The sequence below is a fragment of the Pagrus pagrus genome (assembly GCF_965226575.1).
Source record: "Pagrus pagrus genome assembly, chromosome: 10".
Lineage (NCBI taxonomy): Eukaryota > Metazoa > Chordata > Actinopteri > Spariformes > Sparidae > Pagrus > Pagrus pagrus.
The window spans coordinates 30,258,024-30,267,234 of NC_140194.1; the positions used below are offsets into that span (position 1 = coordinate 30,258,024).

Consider the following 9,211-nt stretch of genomic DNA (forward strand, 5'->3'; position numbering starts at 1 on the left):
GTAAAGACCGCACTGTCCGAGATGTTGTCTTGCTTTTTAAGGTTATATTTTACAGTGTGCATTAAGGCACAAAAAAGGTAAAGGTCTACAGGCCTTTGCTACTGTACAAAGGGCTGTAAGCATTGGAAAAGTCTGACCAGCTGACTGGTTTGTATCCTGGTCTCTTTTTGAGAGTCTACAGTTCGTATGATTAAGGAAGGAGGAAGGGGCAGAAAGATTTGCATCTCTTGTCTGGTTCATCAGATGTAAATATGAGAGTCATTGAAACCAAGAGTTTGCCTAAATTACCTTAATTAAATAGTGTTGCTTTAATTGTCCAACTCAGTGCATGCATACTGGCTTGACTCTACTTTCTGTTTCTCTTTCCTCTCTTTTATCTCTCTGCCAGCAAAGTTATCTGCTTTCTTCATCAGCAGTAAGTTTTTATAAAGTTGAGGATAAACGCACCTTGCTTTCAGGGTTTTTCCACTGACGATTCTGTTGTCATAACAGCAGGTTAGGCGTGTGTGGAGGAAGCTTGTTAATTAGGTAGATGATCAAAACCAACAAACCAACAGCTCAGCAACAACCAGGTACCATTTAAAGTTTGTACAAAACTGTACAAAATGTTTAAAGGGGTCCCGCCCAAGTAAACTATATGTATGGGAAACACTAATTATTGAACAAAGCAAGAGCACTGAGACAACAAGCTAGCTTAGCTTAATACATTCCCGCTTGTCTTTTTAATTCATACATAAACAACAATGTAAAAATTACAATAATTGGTTTTAACTACTGCATCTACAGGCACATTTCCAAAATCAAGAACATCCCAACATCTTCACAGACTAGGCATAAGATATTCAGGACATCAACATCATCAACAACATCTCTTCTTATTTGCCATGGCCAGAAGCAGTGGGAAAATCTTACAAAGACAGACCTGTTCTTGTGTGAACAAGAAACACAAATACATTCCCATGACAGCGTCATATAAACCCCGGTTTGACCTGATATGCACCCTGCGATCCAATGCCCATACTACATGTATTTAAAGATTTAGTGTTTTCCCAATATGAAATGCAGTATGCCAAAAAAATACCAGGATGTCGTACTACATCTGGTTGCATTTTGCTGTATGGAAGCCAGCATTCCCCCACCCCCACCCCCCAGCAGCAGAAGATACGCAACAAAGCCAAGAAAGCACAAACATTTGACAGCTGACAGATGACAGTTTATTGACAGAATGACAGATGCTACAATGACAGATGAAAGCACATTTTAGTCTAAGTACTACGTTCTTTGTACTCCTACTGCATGCAACAGTATGTACTTTGTAAGGGTAGCTGCAGTACGTACTAATAGTAAAAAGAAAAAGTGATATGATTCGGGGGGCACCTGCAATTCTTCAAAAACCTGAGACCTAGTGGAGACAACATTGTGCCTTTGGAATTCTACACATGGATAAAACATTGAACAGTCAAAGATTGGTCAAAAAACTGATTACATTTGCTATTGGGTCAAAAATCGATATTTCCAAAAAATCTGACATCAACACTTAAACTAAATCACCAGGTTATGGTGCAGTCAAGAACATGTTCTATACTATGAGGTGTTGAGCAATTGTGTAAAACTGATATTTTTACGACCTCTTATTTTATAACAACACAGTCGCACATTTCTCACCAAGAAATATGCCATGGAAGAGAGAGCAAAATAATCAGGTAAACCATGAACTGACTTTTACAATCAATACGATTTTTTTTAAATTCCTGACCAAAGGCAATTATTAATTTATGGTTGAATTTGAGATTAAAATACAGAAATACCCCTGATGCTGGCTACCCAGAAGAAACAAGCCCAACTTTGCTCCAAAAACACTCAATGTAAAGACAGTTCTGTTTATACATACCATGAAGTCAAGAATGATACCGTCTCCAAGCACTCCTGATGTGGATTAACAGCAGTTTATAATCAGACCTCACAGATATATAGGGAGCAAGATAACAAAATCTGTGTTCAACAACTCGTCAAATTTCTGAGCTGAGGTTAAAGATTCCTTTTAAGGATTTTCCCTATCACACTTTCTTTAACGCAGTTTTACTAACAAGGGCAAAGTGCTGAGTCTTACCTTTAGTACAAAGGTTGTAACTAAGCCTGGAGGAGTGTCCAAACATCTGGTAAACACCAATAAAACTGCTATGACTGTAAAAGGAGAGGTGTAGTTACAATACCTAAATTGGCATTGCTGACATCAGTTCTGTCACCACCTATTTACTAACGCTAATGATTGTTTGTACTGATAGGGAATTACAGATTTGTTGCTAAAAGAAGCTGAAAACTGAATAGTTAGCCACTTTCATCCATTATGTGGACCACTATGTGATTGACCCTTTCTATAACCTTCCACCCTTGTAGCTCCTGTCCTGCACCCATGTACAGTACCTCTACATGCAGAGGTGCCAACAAGGACTGCCAATACGGCTACATTTGGCCCTTATCTAAAGATTTCTCTGATCCTCTAAAAATCCCAAAATATCCCAGCTATCATCGAGGATACAACTCCTTTGTACATCTTAATACTCCAAAAATATGAAGTTCATCATAAAAATACAAGTGACCACTGCCTTAATATTTAATGTTGACTGCTACTTAATAGAATGAGTTACAAATATGCAAATTTTTGATAATTTTGCTCATGTTTAGCTAGTAAAGCTTTTTGAAGTCTGAGCCCTTGTGGATTAAGCTGACTAATTGATAATTAGCACATAGGAAGGGGATGAGACAGCATTAATGCCCCCGCCTTAATTAATTAAATGGCTTAGCAAATACAGGCGTGTGACTGTTTCATGTTTTTGAAGTTGTTACTTAGGATCCTTAGCAAGAGAGAAAGAAAGGTCTTCATATTTCTCCTTAGGTCATGTCTGACGTGTGATAGTATAACAACTTACAAGAAAGGAAAATATTAAAATTATTTGTGTGCAAGAAACAAACTCTAACTCCAAAAATGAGTGAAGATGTTAATCAGATTGAAGGGGATATGTACTTCCATCATGGCCTTAGTAATAGGGTGGTTAGTATTTTGTTTAACAAATTATCAACCACAGCAACACAGTTCAGTCTGATGACGATTTTAGATGTAAAACTAGATAACTGGTGAATAAATACAACATTTATGCTCCAAATGAAGACAATCCAAACTTTTTTGAGGAAATCTATAATGCAATCTCCTCTTAACCAAATTTCATAGTTGGAGATTTTTACAGTGTTAAATATAAGCAAAGACTGTGCAGATACTTATTTGTGTAACAATTATCCTGAGGCTCTTTGCAAAATTCAAGTACTTAGCACCTCCTTAAATGTAGTGGACATTTGGAGGCTATAAAACCCAGACTCAAATCGATATAAGTGACATAAAGGGAAACAAGCAAGTTGTATCGATTATTGCCCAACTTCCTTTTGTTCCCTTGGTATCAAAATGTGTTATTGGTGACCCCCTATGATCTGATCATGCTACTTTGACTGTTCAAGTCATTACAGCTGAACATCCTCCAAAATTCAATTCAGCACTTTTAAATGAATCTATGTTTATTGAAGTAAAATAAAGATTTTTTTTAACAATAATAATAATGAAAATTAATTTGACCCACACAACATCTGAGAGTCCTTTAAGTGTGCATTGAGAGGACACAGCATACATTTTCTTTTAAAAATATTGATAAATGAGAAGATTTTAATGGACCAGATGAATGAACTGAATAAGAGGCTGGATATAATACAGTGGTCCTCTGTAGAAACTGCTTATTTAAAGGGGCTCTATAACAATTTGCTGCATGTATTAACCACTTTTTTTAATTGGCCATGTGTGAACCTATGTGAAAAATGAGACCTTCCCCATCTCTCTCGGTTGCCTATATAAGCCAGTGGACGATTTAAGTTGTTTAATGCTGCTGGACTGTGGATTTCTTTGTGGACAGTCCAAAGGATGTGACTTCATCCACGTTCTGAAGTGCCTCGTCTCAGTGCCCCTCTCCGCTCCGCTAACAGAGAGCAACAGTAGCCAATGTTAGATTAGAAATGGAGTCTAATAACATAAACGACCTGCTGCCGGCACAACACAGAAGTTCCGCAGAGCTCCTTTAATAAAAAAAACCAAACAATTGGAACTGGAGAATGTATATTCTGTATAAATGGTATCAATGGTATCAATAGATTTTGTGCCATTTGGGGGACAAAAAGGAGAAGTACACTATAGAGAATTTTGTAAAATGATAAGATTTTATCAACACAATCCACTTAGTGTCTGTAAATGAGAATATTGCTTTTGTTCCAGTGTAGAACTTTAATTTCACGGACCTAATAAGAGCTTATGGCAGAGAATATGAGTCAGGCCTTACTCCACCTCTCTCACAACACAAACTAGAGTAGCTTGGCTTGAATAATACAGGCCATATGTTTGCTTGTACTGAGATAGGATTTAATTGCTGCATGTGAGCCCTGAAATCAAACCCTTAATCCTTACTGTATTAACATGACACACTGTAGAGGTTTGGGGATGGATTAGGCCTACCGCTTGCAAGCGGTTGTGGCATTATATCCCATAAAGTACCTCCACATTGCACAGCAACTGAATGACACAATTGCAATGAGCATATGGTTGTCTTGATTTAGAAGCCAACCACATGTTTCTATGAGCTCTTTGCCAGCGTCTGCAAATACAACAGCTCTGCAGTGTCTTAACTTACAATGGATAGAGTTCATTGATGTAATGGTTAACTGAACAAAAACTGTCCTGGATGTATTCCTTAATTGTCCAGCACTCAGAAGTGGTTTTGCTAGAGCCTAGCAATGACTGTCTAGACTTTATTTTGATTTAGATTAAATTTAAGACCCCACTTTATGGGGTGGGATTTAGACCCTTGTGTCCTCGAGAAATACAGGATTTTATGGGCTAACAGGCATTAGGACTACTGATGTACAGCTGCCCACAATGGTCTTAATGTTTCCAGACAAATCAAACTTGCAGACCCTAAACCCTTGAACTTTAATGCGAAGAGGAGCATTTATACATAAAGAAAAATGGCTGGTAAGTCCATGCAATGAGGCAGATATACCAATTTTTGTGATACCAATAAAATGTGTTCCTCACGGCACAAACATAGTCATACTTTAATGTTAATAGTTTGAAATAGTAAATGAAATAGAGTAGTTCCCACCTTCGAAAGCAACAATACATTCAATATCTGCTAAAAGTAAGCGTCATTAAAGTGAGAGAAAGCTTATTATGTTCTGTTTTGTCTCCACTAACTCCTACGTAAGTAGTAATGACATACAACGAAGTCAGGCAATTAACATTACTTCCTATTACTGTTAGTAACTGCTCAGTTTCCAGACCCTAGTCGGGAGCACAGGGGAGATGTCTGACAGGGTTAACACCCTTCACTTCTTCAGCTGCTGGGGACACAACAAAGGGAGACTTTCCCTGAGAAGCTGCAGCATTTAGTGACTGTAACCTGTACATTCAATGCCAGATTGTCAATTTACTGATAACCATTCAATCTGCTCTGCTCAAACTCACAGTCACTTTTCTGCCGCTCACTCTCTCACTCGCTCAAACACACACTCTCTATGCTTACACATTAAACATCGCCCTGTTCCTTGAAGGAGCTATGCTACACCTATAGCAGTACTTTCATGTACACGTCCTCTCAAGATTGAGGAGAGGGAGCTAGGACACCAAAGATTATCATACTCGCACAGCATGCAAGTGTTAGCCCACTGATATTAATGATCATGTGAGATTTTAGCAGTGGCGCTCATAATTCAAATACAGGGGAAACACTGACAAGACTTGACTAGATTTAACCTGCAGCTTCCTTCCAGGATTTATTTCAGTCATCCTGCTACCTGTTGAAAATCCTTAGACATACCAGAGCTCAACTTTGCCTTTCTCATCTGACAGGAGCCCATCTGGTCGACCAGCACTCCGCTCCCTGGTGTATTTTTGTCCCGCTTCTCCCCCTGGGCTGATATGTGCAGTGACACCCCCTTATAAGTCAAGCATTCATTCCAGGAAGTGACAGCTTGTGCAACGGCTATTTTTTTGCCCCACGAGTACCACTGTGTAGATGAGTAGGAAACAGCTAGATGAAATGGTTTGAGATTAACATCTTGAGGGTTGGCAAGGGAGGGAAGATCAAAGGAAAAAATGAGGGGGAAAAAATACACAAAAAAAATCGTACAATTGACTTCTGTTATGATCTGCAAACAGAAAGGGGTTTCCATCAAGGCCCCATACATAAAAAATCAAGATGATGAAAGACAAATGAAGGGGAACAGACATTACTGCACTGTGAATCAAAGATTATATGCATGTGAGGAAGAAGCCAAACAAGTACTCGAATTAACTTAATGTCAAATGCTTTGAACCATGGCAGGATGCCTTCAGACTTAGGGTTCCCATTAGCATCATCTGTGACGCCATACATGACTATGGTTCATCACATACCCTATGTCAGCTTCTGGGGGAAACGTCAACAGTCAGTTAATTTTTACTTCTGATCAGACAGCAGGTTGCGTTTCCAAAGGTACTTAATCTCACAGATGTCTCAAAATATGACCAGAGGTGAAACCAGTGCTTACATCATTACATTTGCGCATACTGTGCTGCTCCATTCTGTTCCTTTCCACCCATCAAATTCACGTTCAAGGAGCCCTATGGAGTTTTCAACCACTAGTGGCACTATGGAGCAATGCTTGGGTGGATTCCTCTTTTGTTTGTGGCATGACACAAAACCTGCCATCGGCTTCACACTATTTCGCTGACCGACAGCTGGGGGCTTTTACCGAGACGAAATGCAGCAATGCACCAATGAAGCTAAATAGATGACTGCCGTTTTGGCAAATACAGCTTGTGCCACAAATCACTTCCCATTTACTATGATAGTGTACTACATTTGCAGTCCACTATTTTATTTCAAACTTGATGACAAGCCCAAAATGCAATGCTCCACGGGTTACAAATGTGGCTAGGCACTGATTTGATCTGATTTGTGATGCTGTTGGAGCCACCTTCTCTTATCACTATTTCTGATGTTTTGCAGTGTCTGTATCAAGGATGCACGATATGGATTTTTGTCAGGTGATACCATAACTAATAATTGCCTTTATCTCATGGCTGATAGCAATAAAGATAACCAACAATTTCACATTTTTGTATTTTAAAAATAAGTTCCTAACCTGTATTTTATGCACACCTGAAGGTAATCGATATTTGGCCGATAATTTGAATAACCAGATATCAGGTCAATAATTTATCCGTCCAAAATTCAGTATAACGTGCATCCTTTGGTTGGATAAATCACACGCAAAAAGCACAATCATAAATACCAAGATCGTACATTAAAACATACGTCTGTACTTGTCAGGAGTAGGCAAGTTTTAAAGGTGTACATGATTTAGTCAGCAGTAATGGTGTAGAAACCGCAACAACAAGGTCACCCAAGCCTTTTTTCTGCAACTACATCAGTTTAAAACCACCACTTAACAAGGAATTGTTCAAATCCTGGACCTCTGACCTCTTAGCCCTTTATGCTGACCAAGCTGCTTCAGACCAACACTCCCATTCAGCAACTATAAGCTACTTGCAACAATTGCAATCCATAATCCATGTATATGAACGTAACCATAAAAACACTATCCACTGAGCGTATGCACCTGATACTCTGACCTCTGCATTGTTTGCAGGCTTTTGTAAAAAAAAACGGGGGGAAACACTCATTAAGTTCTGATGCAGATCCGGTTCTAATGAAGAGTAATCCATTTTATTACTCAAGTGCAAATTGAGTGAAAGTTTATCCTGTGAACTGAAACATCAGTCCACAACTACTGTGGTGCGCGGGTTCACAGATGAGATGTGGCCGACTTGCATGACTGGATTTCAGGTCTCTGAGGACGTGAAGCCACCTGCTGCACACAGGAATCAACTGGAACATGAGAGGAGGGAAGGACACACTTGTAACACTTGATAAAATTACAAGCTCATGAGCACAACTCAGAAACTCCAGAGGGAAAATTCACTGCCATACAAACTTGTACTGCTCCTGTGGGCGAATCTGCCTGGCCACTATATAACTGGAGTTGTTCTACAACCTCCGCTCTTCTCCGAGGTCCTTCTTTATGCCTTTGCAGCTTGTTTAAAGGAGCACTATGTAGTTTTGGGGAAGATCTTTACACCTCAACAAACTAAATAAACAAACATTTTACTTTCTTTATATGTGGCGGACCCTGCCACCTTTCTAGCTTCTGTTCTGGGAACCTTATGGACAAAATAATATTTCTGAGTTTGTATTATTACCTCATTAATATTGTAAATGTTAAAATTCTGAGTTTAAATTTCGTCTACAAAACGACGCAGTGCTCCTTTACAGGACTAGTCCATTGTGGGAGGAAATCATTAGCAATCCCTCTCCTGTGATACCTTACCAGCAGTATAGCGTGAATATTATCTGTACTCACAGTACACCTAGTAGCTAAAGTTCACATCTGTTTACCTCATTTTCACCACAGACTTTTGTAAACCACTTGACCGCTGTCTGAGCCTTTGTCTGGGGCATGCCCACGTCACCTGTTGCACCTCTACCATCTGTAAAGTTATTACTGAACAGCAGCGTCAGGCGAGCATTACACACAGGGGGGGGAAACAAATCATTTCCCCGGCAGTATGAGCTGAATGTCAGATATGAACCATCTCAAAATAACATTACTGACAACCGCTCAGTCGTGCAACTCACGCTCAGAGAGGAAAGTGCGGCTGTCAGCTACTCACACCGGAGAGTCCATGACAGAGAAAGAGCGGTCCCGCTGCGGTCCTCCGGGTTTTATCCACAATATGTCCCCGAGCTATCCTCCACAGGTCTGTTGACACGTTAATGGTTAATGTCGGCGCCGTGTTTCTCTCCAGCGACCTGCTCCTCATTGACAGCAGCCGTGTGTGTGTCTGAGGACCCCCGTGTTGTAGGGTGGCGTCAAGTCCGACTAACGCTTACAGGACAGAGCGCGAGCTTCCGGTTACTGTTTTTCCAAAATAAAACTCTCATCAACGACTAGGTCAGTGAAGTAGGCACAGAGGGAAGTATGAATGATTTTTAATTCAAGATTTGGCCCATTTCCTAATGGCTGCTAATAATTAACTGATAATTTTAGTCACTTACACAAGTCTTACACACAAGGG

General features: G+C 39.8%; 1 protein-coding gene across 8 annotated transcripts in view; it reads right to left on the minus strand.

Annotated features, from left to right (window-relative positions):
* Positions 1 to 9,007, minus strand: part of mical2b (microtubule associated monooxygenase, calponin and LIM domain containing 2b) — a 68,400-nt gene extending 59,393 nt beyond the window's left edge. For 7 of the 8 annotated variants that reach the window (XM_084364308.1, XM_084364307.1, XM_084364306.1 and 4 more), the window contains exon 1: positions 8,772 to 9,007. The gene's annotated coding sequence lies outside the window, so the exon portion shown is untranslated. The remainder of the gene's footprint in view (positions 1 to 8,771) is intronic. The other variant, XM_084364303.1, reaches the window with a different exon arrangement.
* Between the last annotated feature and the right edge of the window lie 204 nt (positions 9,008 to 9,211).